This window comes from Neolamprologus multifasciatus, chromosome 3, assembly GCF_963576455.1.
Source record: "Neolamprologus multifasciatus chromosome 3, fNeoMul1.2, whole genome shotgun sequence".
NCBI lineage: Eukaryota > Metazoa > Chordata > Actinopteri > Cichliformes > Cichlidae > Neolamprologus > Neolamprologus multifasciatus.
Genome location: NC_140441.1, coordinates 35673165 through 35691466, shown reverse-complemented (window position 1 = coordinate 35691466; position 18302 = coordinate 35673165). Strand labels below are relative to the sequence as shown.

General features: G+C 39.6%; 1 non-coding gene and 1 pseudogene across 1 annotated transcript; both read right to left on the bottom strand.

The window, feature by feature from the left end:
• Positions 1-11423: 11423 nt before the first annotated feature.
• Positions 11424-11496, bottom strand: trnak-uuu (transfer RNA lysine (anticodon UUU)). The gene has a single exon. It is a non-coding gene; the product is annotated as a tRNA-Lys (tRNA).
• Positions 11497-15814: 4318 nt separating this feature from the next.
• On the bottom strand, positions 15815-17735 carry LOC146522852 (tripartite motif-containing protein 16-like; annotated as a pseudogene).
• Between the last annotated feature and the right edge of the window lie 567 nt (positions 17736-18302).

The following is an 18302-nucleotide window of genomic DNA, read 5'->3' as shown; positions in this document are numbered from 1 at the left end:
TCAGCTCTTACACGTCACCACATGTTGGTTACACCCATCTTCAAAGTGCAGATCTGAAGGGGAGGGAACGAGGAAACACGTGGACAGAGAGGAGGTGCTGTGTTTAAGAGCAGGAAGAAGAGGGAGGGTTATCAGGCTGTGCTTCACTCCAGGAAGAGGAGCAGTTTGTTTAACCATTTTATTTACTGCTCACCTCAACGTTTAAACTTGCTAACCCTTTCTTCTATATAAGTAAATGAAAAGTCCAACATTAGTGAACTCTGGACATAAATGTCTCATGGTTATAGTCACATGACCAGATTCTAAACTTGTAACTGTCAGAACAGCAGAGGCTGCTGCATTAATTAAAGCATATATAAAGCAGTGTTCCTGCAAAAAATAAATATCTCAAAAAAAAATCTTGCATTTTGTTTTGTTTTTGCATTTATAATCACTGCCGCAACAGAAATAACCATGCTTTTTATATAAGAATACAAGTTTTTTCCTCTTTTTCCACCTGTTGCGAGCAGCACTTTGTCCCCTTTACCGCCACATGTTCCTTCTTCATACAAACACAAACCATTCTTATCTCTGCACTTCTCTTTCACCAACACTTATACACTAACAAACACACACTTTCTCTCTCTTGTCTTTCTTTCCAAAGCTCTTCTGGAAGTCTTGCTGATTTCAGGTAATTATTATCTTCACTTTACTGTCTCTCACTGTCAAAAACACTCTAATTGTTTGTGAGCATGGAAGTGCCTTTGCCAGCCCCACATCTATTGTTTGGTCTTTTTGTTTATCTTCCTAATGTAGTAGAGTTGAAATGGCTGCTCAGTGAGACAAAGGGAGAGCAGAAGATGACATTTTTCTTGCAGACATGCTTGTGGCTCAAGAAAAAGTGAATATTTGTTTGATATAATTTAGACATATAATACTTATGAAACTAAACATTGTGAATTCCAGAGTGAAATTTGTGTAATAGTGTGAAGAATATTTCATGGTTCTCATGCAGTGGTCACTTTTTATCATGAAAGGCAAAGGAAACTAAGTGCAGAGCAGCATCTGCTAAAGGCAGTAGACTCCATGTTGGTTGGATGGAGAGAGATCCTGAAGGACGTCCGCTGTTAAAAAGAAGCAGAAGAGGAGAGACACGAAAACGGTTTTCATCTAAAGCTTTTCCATCTTCCAGAGGTCGTCTAACCTCCAAGATTATTAATGCTAAACCAAATCAACAGTCAACTATCTTTTGTCATTAAGTGTTGTTGGGTTCAATATTGAGGAGGGGTAGAGGAGGTAATCAACTTCCATAATAACAACACTGGTCCGGCCGGGTGGAGTCAAACGATGATTTTAATGACACGCGTGGGAAGATCGCCCACTGTACGCAGACAGCGCCGATCCCCGACTTACAGAGCATAAGCAGGTGTTTTATACCTTCTGGGCTTAAATTTACTACACCCCTAAACGTCACTCAGATACAGTTCATACATAGGTTTCAAAACCACAATGACATAAGACAGTTTAAAAATAACATTGTCTCCGTCTCCACAACAGATGCTTCCTGTCATCTGACTTTCACTTCCTGTCCGTAAAACCAAACTGTTCCTCTTTTTGCAGAGACAATTTTAGAGTTACAAGCAAACATGATTAACCTCTCACCTATAAATGAGATAAAGTCTACTGTGTGTTTGTGTATGTCATCATGAACTGCACTCAGTTTCACCTCTCACCTCACCAGCTGAAACTTGTAACCTTTTCCACCAGACAGAAGGCCAGCACATACACATTTAAGATTATAACAAGCATTCAAAAGCATTTAAGATTATAGATTCAACTCAACAGTTTAGAGTGGTTATAACTGCACCTGTAATAAAGGCTAATTGGGTACCAATATATTTAAACATCTGAATACAATATCAATACTGCAGATTATGTTATTAATGCAATGGTAATGATAATGATTATTAACAATAGCAGTAAAATAATTTCTAATTGCTCACATTCCCTCTCTTGGTGACCCTTTTTCCTTAAAAAATAGGGTCACCACACTTATTTGTGTCATTGCTCTGACCCTCTCTAGCAGTCTTGTGGCTCAGCAAATCAGACAACAACATCATGTCATCTACGTGGTCCAGTAATAAACGTCAGCTCCCCCTTAAGAACAGTCCATGCGTGAGATTGGGTTTTTTCTGGGTCCCTCTCTTGTGGTCCTTCAGGTCTCGGGCCTCCAGGATCCTCACCCCCTGTGGTAGCCGAGATGTCCTGCAAAGGAACAAAACACCTTTTCCTACGCCTCCCTAACTTATCATGTTCATCAATTGTTCTCTTTATTCAAACTTGGTTCAACCTATTATGTCTGGGACTCTTTAATCACAAGCATGAACCTAATTATGTTTTGACTTATTAACTATTATTTATACATATTCTTCAACGTTACTCCTCTCCGTACTCATCATTTCAACACTCTTAAAACGTTGCTTTCACGTCCCTGCATATGTTTACTGTTGCTCGCTCTATTTTCCCCTATCTAATCATCAACACCTTATACACACAACTGTCGCTGCTGCAAGGGCCTCCACTCTCCCCTAAAAGTCACCTTTCCCAATAGGTCACAAGAAAATCATTATAAGCGCCTATTCTACTAAAAGATCAAAAAGAAAACAACCATTTTAATCAATTAAGTTTAAGCATATAAGCAATTACTCGTGCATAAATTTCATCATAGCTAAACGCTGCCTAAAAACAACTCCTGTGTGTTAACACTAACTTCATTTTAAACTCACATTTCCTGTGTTATAACCTGTTGTTGATATAGCATCTTTATTTCATTTTGCTCCTCTATAAACTAAAGTTAACTTCTACAGTGGCCCCCTTTTGTTAATGGCCCAAATTACAAGTTTCTCCTCTTTCAGCCAGATTCAGTCATAAGCTAAATGAATTTCAGATTTATGGATTCTATGTGTTTGTAAGCATGTGCGCCCCTTTATGCTCCAAGTCTCCCCCAATATATCAACCAAGACGTCGCGCTCGGTGAAGCTTCTAACCTTCAATAGACTGAGCCACAACTCTTAAATTAGCACAATATGCAATGTGTAAAAAATCATTTCTACGTATAAGCTCTCTCCTCCATCCTAAAAATAAATCTATGTAATATGTGTAAGCCTACATTATAACCACTCCTTCTAAAAATCAAATCAAACATTTTCTACTCCAGCAATCTTCACTAGTTTCCCCAAATCTTCTAATCCCACAGTTTCCCTTAAAGTTTTGTACACAGCTTTTATAAAACACCGGCATTTTATCTTCTAAACAAGATTCAGTTCACTTTAATCCTCTAACCTTAACATAAAAATAACAATTTCTGCTTCAGGTTTACCATATCTAGATTATCAAAAAAAACCCAAAAGTCATAAAATGATCCTAAACCCTATTTTATACCTTAAATTCCCCCTTTTTTGACACATGTAATGTGTCAAACTAAAATGCTTCACCCAAGCTTAGGAAATTAAAAAGTTAGTCATCCCAACTTTGGTCCAGTCACACAAATTCACTCACACGCATTCACACCAGGTTGTTGCTGATATTGGAGACTCCCGCGCAAGTAATCAGATTCTCCAATCTCAGCAAAATGAGCTCATTAATTTGTCTTATTTTGTTTTTAAGAAAATAGTTCTTTATGCTTTTGGACTGGATTGAATCACTACAATCCTTTTAGACAGGGACTTACGACCTGATTAGGTCCCCACAGGTAGCCTTCTCCTCAGCCAGTTGTAATCTGGAAAGCCCACCTTATATTTGTTCTCCCGAGAATTTTTCAGCGCTGTTATTCACTGTTGCAGGCCTGCTTAGAACGAAGATGAGAAAAAGAGAGCTGATTATTAGCTCATCAAAACACAAAACAAAACAAAAAAACACCTGACAGGTTTTCTCTAAGTGCACTGTTACAAAAATAATGGGCCCCTTTTAGACATGTCCATGTTTACTAAAACTCCCTCTATTAAAAATAAAAAACAAAACAACCCAAACCTAACAAACAGAATCAACCCATCACTACAACAACCTCAATCTCAAACACACAAAAGTTTTGCCACCAGAGTCCTGACACTCCCAGGTCAACTGACATAATTTCACCTCCTCAATACACCGAAAATCTTGTTAGAACCACACAATTTGCACACAATAATCACCCCCTTGATGCACTTTAAAATACTTAGATTCTGCATAAGATATAAACCCAATACAACCGTAACCTGTTACTTTACCATTATATTTTACCAAGTATAAAGAGCAGCAGTCACTGCTCTGTTTCCTCAATTTAAAGCCTCAGTCACACAGACACACACACACACACACACACAGGAAGCTTCTTCGTCACCACTCACTCCAGCTAATTTGCATACTGAGTCATATCTCCAGAAGTTGCTGTAACAAGAGAAATACATGTTTAAACATTACCACATTATTGAATTACTTTCATTTTCTTTCAATACTAATCACTTGCTTTGATCAATCAGTACAAGAGCACTCCTAAGTCACTCTTATAAAAACTACTTTAATCACTTTTCTTTTCTTTTTTCCATACCTCACTCCCTCTGTCATATAACTTCTTTGAGTTATTCCTCATCTTCAAGCTCTAAGTGTATTTTATTAAACATTCACACCATTTTAACACTCATACAAGTAGCAAGCTGATTTTCATTGCGTATGTTTGTGTTCTTTGTCTGGTTTAATCAAAATCTATGCATTAATCTTCATGAGCTTGTCCTTGTAAGGTTAATGCATTTTCTGCTTGTGTATGTGATTTTGCATATGTTGCTTTTTGCAGTGTTTCCGAATCCTTCACAATTCTCCACTTAAGCAGTCAGTTTTCTCTTCCCCCAATTTGCTAACCCAAATTTTGATTTCCCACCTGAAATAACAGCATTCCTGGTCCTCAGCCGTAGGTCAGAGCTTGCTTGTGAGGTTCAGGGACACATGGCGCCGTGAAGAATTCAACCAGAAACTTGCCTTAACATGTCCAGTGATGTCAACCTAGAACTTTCTTCCGACCGCTGCATGTGGAAAATTGATCCAGGTCTGCTTTGCCCCTAAAAATAACACAACTGAGACATTTCCATTATTATCACGAGTGCTTAAACGACCCGTTTTTTCTCTCTCTGGTCAGAAATACCAACTTATGTCATGTATGTAAGCATGTTCTTCATTGCATCTGTATGTTATAATCAGGTTTAATTCATGCATTTTCACTCAGTTCTGCATTCAAACTATCTCACTTCTCATTCTTTCCAAAAATAATTTCACATGTAACAATTTGTGTATGTGTGTTTTCTATTTTCTGTTTACCTCTTTATTGTGATCTGGGGGACATCTCTAAACCATCATGAGTTCAGGCTTCAATTTCAACCCAATTATACCCTGTCTTCTCGCAGTCGAACTCGTCTGGGCTTCACCTCTCACTGGTCTCTGTCCTTCTCTTCACAATGTCCTGTGTTGTCTTGAAATGTCCAGCAACTTTAGTCCCAAGCCAACTGCTTGCTTCTTCTCTGTTTCTTCTCCGTTGATCTTTTCAGTATTTTCCTTTTAGATCAAGTCCCAGCCTGGCAAAATATCACATTTAGTGCCTTCAGACAGTGATGTCACCCTGCTCTTACTAGCCTGCAGTTCACCGTGCATGTTTTCATCACGTGGTTTCTGCTTCTCTACTTTCAGTCGTCTCTTTCAAGCTTGCTCCAAGCCTGGCAAATCTGAAAATCAGTGTCCAGTGCTTTCCCACAGTTCTTTATCCCACTGTTCAACTGCCCAGCCTGTAATTCACAGTACATGTTGCATCACGTGCTTTCTTACATGCTGCTGGTGTCGTCAGTCGTCATCACTGTTAATGGTTCAGTTGCACTGTCTTTTGCCTGCTGTTAATTCTTCAAGTCCACGATGTTCTGTCGGTCTTCATCAGGAGATTAACTGTCCTTTGAGCTTCTTCTCAGGATGGGGACAAAGTGAGAGGTCAAGCTATAAAATTTAAAGCCAAAACCTGGCCTGTTTTCCCAATTCTGTTAATCTATGGTTTTGCCGCCGTACTCAAGGTTCCAGGTTGAGAGAAGTCCACCTCTTTGTTGACACGCTAAAGCATACAATTAATATCCTTTTCATTTCTTTTCTTAAAACCTCCATTTGCTTCATCTGCCTAGAGTTTTTAACTCGTCTGTTTCTCTCTCTGGGTGCTCACTTGTCACAGTCAGTTCCTTTTATGGGCATGCAGTTCCTGTCACACACACATCTGCTATTTTCTGTTCCTCTTTCCTATTTTACAGCCTAATCAAACTCTTTGGTTCTACTAATTCTTGAGCTAAAAACAATGCACCCTTATTTCACGCACACTGCTCTTAACTATACTAAATTCTTTGCATTTGTCAACATTCACATCAGTCTTCAGCGTGCTCAACAGAGCTCTTTCAGACATCAGGAATCGTCTCACACACACCGTCTTTTCTCTCACACTTCCACCTTTTCACTCACTCTACTATCAACTTGCGAGGTGCTTTTCTTACATATTATTTTTGTACAAATCACACCCAATCACTCAAAACCTGCTTCTCACAGCATTCACACTCTTAAACTGTGACAGAAGTTGAGGAATATAACTCAAAATACGCTTTCCTAAGAGTCTTTTAGACATGCTTTTCATAATCAGAAAGAGCAAGTCAAAGAAAAACAATTGAAACCTCTATTACAGTTTTTCTCCATTGGTTTGGCTCATTTGTTGAAACAGAAATTACATTCTCAAAATAACATGGACAAACCTCCAAACCTCTTGGCAAATGTTCACAACAGAATGGCATTTCTCATTCATTTTATCAAATGGCAAACGCTTTAGTACATGTCTCAATTGTCTCAGTGCATCTTTGCAAATGATTAAGTACAAGTAGCCTACAGTTATACAGTTAGCCCACATTTAGCACATTTTCCAAATGAATAGATCTTGTAGATCTAAACTGATTAGTTGATTGTCAGTCTAATGATCATTCTCTCCAAAACATGTCAGCATGATTTCATTGTATAAGTACTCGCATGCACAACCGTCTGTTCAATTGTCAAAATTGGTCAAGAACATAATACCATGAATACCAAATATGAATTTCTTTGAATATTTGATAAACTGATGACAGTCATTGACAGTCAGGTGAAACAAGGTGTCACACACAGGTGTCTTCCATGATTGTGTGCTGCCAAACACAGATATATAGAGCTTGACCAGAGCCAGTCCGATCTCTGAACATGGATAGACAAGGCCAAGCAAACGGACAAGGGGAAGTTCTTCCTTAAGGAAGAGGAGGAAGAAGAAGAAGAAGAGGAGGACTGAGTGGAATAGGTGCTGTGCTGTCCCAAATGAAATTCGGGCCACAATTATAGACCATGTCATAAACCATGGCCTCACAATGGCAGAGGCAGGTCGTCGAGTGCAGCCTAATGTGCCTCGTTCTACAGTCTCCTCCATTATCCAAACCTTTCGCAGGGAAAACAGGTATGTACTCTATGTAATCTATGATGGAATTATATGTTGTATAGGACAGGGCACTGTGCGTGAGGCAAAAAATGTATAACTTACTGTAGAGATTTTGTGTGCATCTGCCTACAGTGGTAGGTCTATACTAGCAGGTGGAGAGGACTAGTGGAATGTTTTGATACTAAATATGACAAGAAATATATTGAACAAATTACTGTAAACTATGGAATTACATAATTTATACAGTTTAGAGAAGTATTCCAGTCACTGTGCAGCGGGAGAATGAGTACAGCGAACACTGAATAAGTCCTTGTTTTTTGATTTTGTGTTCATGCAATTTACAACTGTAATGTACATTTTCTTTTTACATATGTATGAAACTTTCTTTGCGTGTGAATAAAAAATGGTTATCATTTCCTTGGTAGTGTGAGTGCAATCTGTGATGTCAAACCTTGGAGGCTGCTCTTTTCTGTTGTATATTGTTGGTCCTCTGCCATAGTGACAAAACATCTAAACATTTTGTATGGCAGTACTCACACAATGCCAAAGGGATGATGCATTTTGGGGGCACTGACTATTCAGATTAGAAAGAAATGTAGTTTTGACACATGAGTGAACTGTTTAGGGGAGATATGAGCTTTTGCAGGTGGGCCATGTTGTTGTGATCAACCATCCAGGTTTATTTTGACAAAAGCACCAAGAATGATGAGAATGTCCGATCTGTGTTGAGAAATGAGCCAAAGCTATTGAGAAGGATCTTTACTATTTTGGAGACACTGACTGTTTAAATGAGAAAGGGATTTAGATTGAAGCCTGAGTGAACAGTTTTGGAAGAGATATGAGCTTTTGCAGGTGAGCTATAGTGTTGTGCTAAACTGTAAGAGTGTTTTGCCAAATGATCTTAGAGTTTTGAGAATGTAATTTCTGTTTCAAGAAATGAGCCAAACCAATGGAGAAAAACTGTAATTCTCACAGCACACACAACAAATTAAAAAAAAAAACACACCAGCATTTATTGCTGGAGAAAGGTTACTACTGAAAGTAATATGTTAGTCTTAAGTATATACAATGCACTCAATCTATTTATATATATATCCAAACTCAGTCACAGATCACACATTCACAGCAATCCATTCAAACTCTATTTATACTCTCGTAATGAGCAAAACCAGCATCTTAGTTACAGGCATTTAGCAATATTTGCAAACTATAGTTATAAAGCTCAATAACACTCTAAACCAAAAGCAACAATCTCCATGCGCGTCACCGCTCCTCATTTGCATTCACACACACACCGTCTAAGAATAGAAGTCAGCAGGCAGTGCACTGTTGACCCAGAAACTCCTTTCACACTAAGATCCCTTATTTATAATACACAGACGTCTTATATTTACAACTGCACAGATTTTTAGGCCTTTTAGCACCTACACAATTTCGGGAAATTTAACCTAACCGCCCAGCGGATAAACTCTATCAGTTTTTTGCGATCACTTCTCCAGTCTCAGACTCGAACTGTTTCTGGCCTAATCTCTAAAATCCCTAACTCAATTTAAAAGCGTCAACCATCCCAAACTTTGCCTGAAGCTCTATTTTTGGCCTTTCACAGCCAAGGCTTCCCCGAAGTTTTAAGTTAAAGTTACACGCCCGAAGTCCAACTTCTGCTGGCCAAAAAAGCGCAGATACCGTTCCAAACGGTCAGGAGACTCGAACTCCTAGCTATTTTGGAGGTTCCCAAGTTCTCCCCGGTTGCCAACCGTACTATCCCTATTCGCCGATAAGTCAAGGCCGAGCGTCCTCGGCCAGGAGGGAGCGTCACCTCCGAGAACTGCGCCTCCTAGTGGACTCGAACCACCGTCCTTCAAAAATTTATAATACTTTAAACAACAGTCCACACCCAAAACAAGTGTATGACTGAAGCAGGTCCAACCTGTCTGACCAATTTGGGACTCGAACCCATAAAATGACCAAATTCCCTAAATCCTACGTGAGACTCGAACTCACTTTCACTGTTTTCCTTTTCCTTGGGACTCGAACCCATAAAATTCCTTAAATCCTTGTGAGACTCGAACTCACTTTTACTTATAGACCTTCACCAAAATCAAAACAGACATCCACCAGTAATTTCAGTGAGTAGACTTAAATTCTTCCATGTCCAATTTGGCACGCTTTGGAAATCATTCAACAGGTAGTGCCTTACCTTTGGATAAGCCGGCTTATGCCCACTCACTTTGACCACTGATATTCATGCCTGCCCGTCTGACCACCTCGGACCCCGGATTTCTCCGTCTACACCTCCAACTCACTCTCCCTCCTCAATAACCGGACGAGCCTCCCAAAATGTTGGGTTCAATATTGAGGAGGGGTAGAGGAGGTAATCTACTTCCATAATAACAACACTGGTCCGGCCGGGTGGAGTCAAACGATGATTTTAATGACACGCGTGGGAAGATCGCCCACTGTACGCAGACAGCGCCAATCCCCAACTTACAGAGCATAAGCAGGTGTTTTATACCTTCTGGGCTTAAATTTACTACACCCCTAAACGTCACTCAGATACAGTTCATACATAGGTTTCAAAACCACAATGACTTAAGACAGTTTAAAAATAACATTGTCTCCGTCTCCACAACAGATGCTTCCTGTCATCTGACTTTCACTTCCTGTCCGTAAAACCAAACTGTTCCTCTTTTTGCAGAGACAATTTTAGAGTTACAAGCAAACATGATTAACCTCTCACCTATAAATGAGATAAAGTCTACTGTGTGTTTGTGTATGTCATCATGAACTGCACTCAGTTTCACCTCTCACCTCACCAGCTGAAACTTGTAACCTTTTCCACCAGACAGAAGGCCAGCACATACACATTTAAGATTATAACAAGCATTCAAAAGCATTTAAGATTATAGATTCAACTCAACAGTTTAGAGTGGTTATAACTGCACCTGTAATAAAGGCTAATCGGGTACCAGTATGTTTAAACATCTGAATACAATATCAATACTGCAGATTATGTTATTAATGCAATACGGTTGCTGATCGGGTTTGTGAGATGACCACTGATTTAAGAACAGAGATGAGTGAAAGAAGCAAATACTTTATAGCATACTCTCTTGCTGTGGATAAAAGTACAGACATGATGGACATTACACAGCTGGCCATCTTCATCCGTGAAGTGAACTCCAATATGCCCGTTTCAGAGGAAATATTGGACGTTAAATCGATGCACGGTACAACGATAGGAAAAGACATGTTTGAAAACTTATGATGGTTATTAGAAGTTATTCTTTATTCTAAGTGTATTTATCCTGAAACAATATTCCTGTCTGTTTTTATTCATATTTATGTTCAAAAAACATTGTTTTAGTGTGTTCAATAAATGCTTACCCTGTTTGGCCCTCAACCTAAAGTGTGCTTTGAGTTTTGGCCCCCTGTACAACTAAGTTTGACACCTCTGATCTAGAGCAGCTCCATCCTTCACAGCCTTTGTGATACTGACTCTCCCTGGTGACCAGAAACAAGAGTCCTTCACCAGTCCTGTAAAACAATTGCAAATAATTTTGGATACACCTCCACCAGAAAATCAACAACTGCAAATCATAGCATACTGGGGGGAAAGCAAACAGAAGTCAACTAGTACTGCATTGACAGTGGCACATATTTAGACTTCAGTGGCAAAAGCACCATTTTCCATTTTAATTCATCAACTAATACAACATGCATGTGTTTAGACAGATTTGAAAGAAACAACAAGGCATGTTTAGTCCAGCGGGAAGCTGAAAGGGCATTACAGTTTTCAAAGACCTGACACGGTGCTTTGACAACTTGGCAATCATGTCAAATATTTGTCACTATAAGAATTTCCCCCCCACATTACACAAGATAAGATAAAACTTTCTTAATCCCTCGGGTGGGTTCCTCTGTGAAATTCAGTAAAGATTGACGCCCAAACAGGGACTTGAACCCTGGACCCTTAGATTAAAAGTCTGATGCTCTAGCGACTGAACTATCTGGGCTCAATATACAAACACTAATAGCGTATTAATGTAATAGTCTGACTCTGCAATGTATAAGCAGCCATAGCCAGCCAAGTCATAATCAAAGCAACAAACCACTCATGTTTTGATGAAACTGCAAACCCTCCTGGTCAATAATCACATAAGCTGTACATGCAGGAAGCAAAGACTGATAAAGGAGCACAACATTCAGACAAATCCAAGACATAATGAAATGAACCACAATAACTGTGTATGCATAAATCAGGTGTCAGTGAACACTTAACGATCACAGATCTTTAGAACCACAGCCAGATAACAATTTTTTCCCCAAATAAATGTGTAGATTTTAGCTAAATATATATTATAGAATCAACACCATCGGCATTTCAGATTTCACACAGGTGGTTGGTTGTTACACTCTGGAAATGTGAGTGTTATGGACCCTCTGTGTGTGTATGGGGTTAAAATGATGCCACCTTAAAATGAAACTGAAAATAATTAACACGAAAATGTTGTATTGAAAGGGGAAAAAATGAAACTGAAAAAAAGGTGAATTGAAACCGTGAATGTGCGAATAATTTTTTTTCTATTATTAACTAAGTTTTGAAACCTACATCTTTGTGGTTTTTTTGCTTACATCTTTTTTTTCCAATTTCAGTTTGCTGGCAATGTTGCTGTACGAATGAGTATTACGGCCACATTAAGAAAAACTATTATAGATAACATTGAAAATAAAGTTTCAATTTTGAGATTAAAATCGTAATTCAATTGAGAAAAAAGTCCAGATGTGGAGATTACAGTTTTTTCAAGACAAACTGCAACAGTTGCTATACCCTCTGAGTTAATGTAATTGTGCTTCAGAATCTGTTTAGTCTCAATGCAGGAAATGATTTCTCTTTTAGCACATAAACACAGTGTGGTGATCAGCAATAGGGCCTTGAAAAGATGGTGTGGAAAGCTGCATCTCATCAAATGGAAAAACACACCAAATGAAATCGAGGGTCACAGCATGAGGAAGGAAGTAATGAAGTACAAATACTTTGTTACTGTACTAATGATGTCACCGTTCACTGAGGACTCACACGCAGGACTCTTCACTTTGAGGAGAAATAGTGGGGTTTATTACACCAGGTATATGTACAGACAGTGCAGGGAATTGTGCTATATACAAGTGTGACGGGGTCCAGGCTCCAGGAAATCCAAGGTGGGGAGGACAGGGAAAGCTTCTCTTCGCTCACTCACTGCTCGCTATAGCCACTCTCCAATCATTCACAACTAAGGATCTGCTCCAGGAAAACAGGGCCACGTCCAGGGGAACTAAACACAGAGTGTACACATTAGAATGAAGGCACAGAAATAGCAAGAGTCTAATACTAAGAGACCTTTAGGAGACCTTCATTACTTTAGGTTTAACACCTTTAAGGGGAGTTATTATTTTGTCACTGCGAGCCTCAAATCAAACTGCTTTGAGATTAAACAGTAACACATGAAATTCATTCCTGTTGGTGTATTAATCACCAGGAATATCACAGAAAAAGAGATAAAAGTGGCAAAACTATGTGTCGTAGTCAGGGCTTAAAGTGTTTCCTTTTTCTTGTTTTTGGCCCAACGACTGATTGTAAAGCTCACATGTAAGTCTTCATGTTTTTAAATCAGATATTGGTTCTGTACATGTGACATTATGTTTTTTCATATTGTGAAATGTGCTGCTAAACAAACTGAGGCAGACTAACTGGTTTATTTAAAGGTTGCAGGTTAGTGCAGGATAAACAGGTTAGTTTGCTGCACTGTGATGGATTTAAAGTAAAGTACAGTGTGTGACTGCTGCACAGTGGCTGTGGTTTCATGCTCAGAGTTTGTTACATCAAGTGTAGCAGAGATGAATTTGAAGTTAAGCTGATGATGCTTAGATTCACTGAATTTCACCTTCATACCAGCTGAATAGTGTCTAATAAAAAGAGCATGAACAGTTTACTGTCAGTGTAGAGGATGGAAATCAGTTCAACTAATGAAACATCTGCTGACATCTGGTTGAATTCACTTGTGTAAATCCACAAAGAGCAGCAGGTCAGCTGATCACAGCCTGTACATTCAGAAAATCTACTGAAGCTCTCAGCAGTAATTATACTGAGTCGTGAATGTTTTCCCCACACTGAGCCATTGCAACTGATTTTAGGGTTCCTCCACCTGCTGAATCCACTTTAACCCCTGACTGCCCATTTTCCTGTTTAGAGACAAAGTCACCTTCTACAATGTAGGCAACAGAAAATAGAGCCATTTTTTTATTTTCCTAGTGTAAGTCCAGAAACTCACCTCAGACATGTTGTTCTTTTCCTCACTCCACCGCAATCCTGGAGAAACGCCCCTCTCTGTAGCTTTGCTCCCATGTCATTCCCTCCATGTCTCGCCTCGACCTTCATGATCCCTGCTATAAATCAAGTTTTCATTCAAATCAAACAAACATGTACTGAGTCAGCTTTTGGCTCCAACCTTTGTACACCAGCCGCTTGGCCTTGACAGCACAAGGTCCTGGACCACGTTTACATGTCTTCATAAGTTAACAGATGTGAAGTATTTTCACATACGGTCCTTAAAGCTTCTGTTAAAACGTTCCACAAAACTTGGTTTAATCAATGTGTGATATTAAACTGAACCATCAGTTAATGGAAATGTTTATTATTAAACTCCTCGCCTTCATCTGTTGGAAGTTTAACAGGTACACGTCCCTCACTCATCCTCAAAAGCAGATGCAACAGATGCTCCTGCCTTGGTTTGAAGACACCTGCATGCATACTTAGAAAATCCATCTGTACATGTCAGTAAGTGTCTCACATTATCATTATCTGCACAATATTCACCCATATCAGCCAAATCAACCTCAAACTGTTTGTCAGTTCCACTAATAGAAACTCTATTACTGGGAAAAAGTCTACTTGCTGGTTAATAACAAAGAAAGAAACTGTTGGTAGATCCACTTTTTACAACGAATCATCCATCAATAAAAATCTAACTCAGTTCCAAAACAACAAATTCAACATTCATATAAAAAATCCAACCCTGCAGGGATCAAACATCTGATCAAACACCAGGGTTGGACACAGACTTTGTAATCTGACATCACAAAGTTATTCTGAAGCTGTAAATCTAATTAAAAACTCCCCAAAACTATGATGAGAAAACCCTTAAAAGGTTCAATGATAGAAGGAAAATCCTTTACATGTAAAATCAACAGAGGTTCCTGATAAATAGACAAATAAATGAAGAATAACTGAACAGTTTCTGAGTCATGAGTAAAATTTCAGTGAATATGAATCTCCAGGAAGTAAAAAGGGTTGGAGCTCAGCATCAGTCGGAAGAGGAAGATGAAGTGATGAAGAAGAGAGTGTTCAGTGGAAAAAGGCCTGTGAGTTCATCTAAATGCTGTTTCTGCTGTAAGACAGAGACCTAAAAATGCATAAATGCTCCATGATTTTCATTTCTATCCATCATCTTGAACACTGACTATAAATGTGTTCACTTCATTATTGTGTGATTTGGTTTCTTCACGTGTCTCCTTCAGTGCAAATAAAGGACTGTTAGAGTGTGTGCTGTGTGTTTTTCTGAAGCATGACAATCCTTTCCAACAAGTATTTCCAGCTGTTTGTCTCCACTCTGCACTTTAGTCTTTCTTCCTGTCATGTCTATGTTTGTCCACCAGGTGTCTCCCTCAGCTCATTTTCTCCAAATCAGAAGCATCAGATTTGTGGAGACGCTCTGCCTGCCAGACACAGCTCAGGGCAAATAAACATGTCTATCCTCCACAATATACAGGCCTGTATCATTTAGTTCAACAGTCCCCAACCTTTTGTGTGTCACCGACCGGCTATTAAGGTTTTGTGGATAAATACAACAAAATAAAACCAGTATCGGTACAAAAAAATGTTTTCTTCTCTTGCTGCCTGGTACCAGTCTGGGGCCCGGGGGTTGGGGAACACTGATTTGTTTTTTTATATTTAAATGTATAAATAACTGAGTGTGATCAAGCTTTTAATCTCAAAAAGACATTAAATGTCATCACTGTAGATACAATAATAATAATAATAATGATAATATGATATCAAAAACCTCAAGGATTTAATTTTTTGTTACATTTTAAGAGTTCAAACCTCAAAGACATTAAGTTTACAGTCATATATGATCAAGAAAATCAACAATCTTCACATTTCAGAAACTGGAACCAGCTTTAAATGTGATTAAAACAATGATAGAACAATCAATTCTCTAATCATTGACTAACTGATGAATCACTGCAGCTCCAATATATTGTTGCATTTGACAACCCACTACAGCAACTACAGAATAAAACCACTATTATTTGCAATATTATTTTCACACATCAATGGACCACTGAACTTCTCAGCTTCTAAAATGTAAAGCCTCATTTAGAAACTACACAAGTACATATAATGGTCAGGGATCAACATGAACCTGTCTTCTCTATTTGACTTTAATCAACTCTGCAGTGGCTTCAAATCCATAAAGCCAAAGTCCAGCATAGAGCGGCTGAGTGAATGTGGTCTGGACTCTGTGGAGGAGAGTCATGGTTTCAGAGACGCTGTAGAAAGACAGAATACCTGCTCTGTGATCCAGGTACACTCCTACTCTGGAGGACCGAGGACCTGAGAGGACAGTTCGGACATTGTTGTGCCAAAATTGAAAACTGTTTATGTAACAATGTAAAGCCCAAGATTTGTCATTGAATCCAAATAAACATTTATCTGAGATTCCTGCTTTGCTGATATTCTTGTATGCGACTGCTACATAAACTCCTCCCCCTCTCCACTCCACCTCCCAGTAACAACGTCCAGTCAGACTCTCACTACTAAGGACCTGACACCATGCAGTGAATCTGTCTGGATGATCAGAATAAGACTGTTGTTGTTCTTTTCTTGTCACTTTTCTGTTCCCTTCAGATAATAACAGATGTGTGTTTGCTGTGTTTGGATCCAGTGTGATTTCACATGAATATTTTAAGAATCCAGCTCTGGTCTTTGGCTCTGGTGGTGACAGTAAAACATCCACTTCAGTGACTGTCAGTGAGATGTTTGTCCATTCCTCTCTCAGAATGTCCTGTAGTTTATCTCTGGTCTCTGACACAGCTGCTGTCACATCCTCAAAGTAGCTCAGAGGACGAATATTGATGCTGGATGAGTGTGTAGACTCACTGAGTGCTGACAGTGAGGGGTAGTTGTGTAGAAACTGGTTGTGATCCTCTGTGTGTGAGAGCTGCTCCAGCTCGCCGTCTTTCCTCTTCAGCTCAGCGATCTCCTGCTCCAGCTTCTCCTGAAGCTCTTTGACTCGACTCACTTCAGTTTCCTGCTGGGATCTGACCTGCTGCTTCACATCAGAGCTTCTTTTCTGGATGAGACGGATCAGCTCAGTGAACATCTTCTCACTGTCCTCCACTGCTTTATCAGCAGAGCCATTGATGGCCTCCACCTCCTGTTGAAGCAGCTTCACATCTTTCTCTCGCTCCTGGATTCTCTGCTGGATGTTTAGTCGTCTCACCTCGAGCTCCTTCTGCTTCTCAGTCCTTTCTGCTGCAGCTGGGACTGTTTCATGGCCTTTATGTTCATCCACTGTGCAGAGATAACAGATACTCTGCTGATCAGTACGACAGAAAATCTTCATCACCTCATCATGACGAGAGCAGATGTTCTCCTGGAGCTTCTTGGAGGGGGCCACCAGCTTGTGTTTCTTTAATGGAGCTGCATCATAGTGAGGTTGGAGGTGTTTCTCACAGTAAGAGGCTGGACAAGATAAACAGGACTTGATGGCTTTCAGTTTCCTCCCAGTTCAGAGATCACAGGCCACATCTTCAGGTCCAGCATAGCAGTGATCAGCTGGAGCTGCTTGGAGTCCAGTCTTCTTCAGCTGCTCCACTAAAGCTGCAAACATGACGTTTTTCTCCAGGACAGGCCTCGGTGTGAAAGTCTTCCGGCACTGAGGGCAGCTGTGGATTCCCTTCCTGTCCTCTTCATCCCAGAAACTTTTAATACAGTTCATGCAGTAGCTGTGTCCACAGGGAATAGTCACCGGATCCTTCAGTAGATCCAAACAGATGGAACAAGAGAAGGTTTCTCGGTCCAGCTGAACTCCTTTCTGCGCCATTTCTCCTCTCAGTGTCAGTGACTGTGTGAGTTTCTCTTCCTTAAAACTGAAACTAGTCTGAGCTCTGATCTCAACAACATGTTTCTGCAGTGAATGGAGCCTGTCAGCTCTTACACGTCACCACATGTTGGTTACACCCATCTTCAAAGTGCAGATCTGAAGGGGAGGGAACGAGGAAACACGTGGACAGAGAGGAGGTGCTGTGTTTAAGAGCAGGAAGAAGAGGGAGGGTTATCAGGCTGTGCTTCACTCCAGGAAGAGGAGCAGTTTGTTTAACCATTTTATTTACTGCTCACCTCAACGTTTAAACTTGTTAACCCTTTCTTCTATATAAATAAATGAAAAGTCCAACATTAGTGAACTCTGGACATAAATGTCTCATGGTTATAGTCACATGACCAGATTCTAAACTTGTAACAGTCAGAACAGCAGAGGCTGCTGCATTAATTAAAGCATATATAAAGCAGTGTTCCTGCAAAAAATAAATATCTCAAAAAAAAATCTTGCATTTTGTTTTGTTTTTGCATTTATAATCACTGCCGCAACAGAAATAACCATGCTTTTTATATAAGAATACAAGTTTTTTCCTCTTTTTCCACCTGTTGCGAGCAGCACTTTGTCCCCTTTACCGCCACATGTTCCTTCTTCATACAAACACAAACCATTCTTATCTC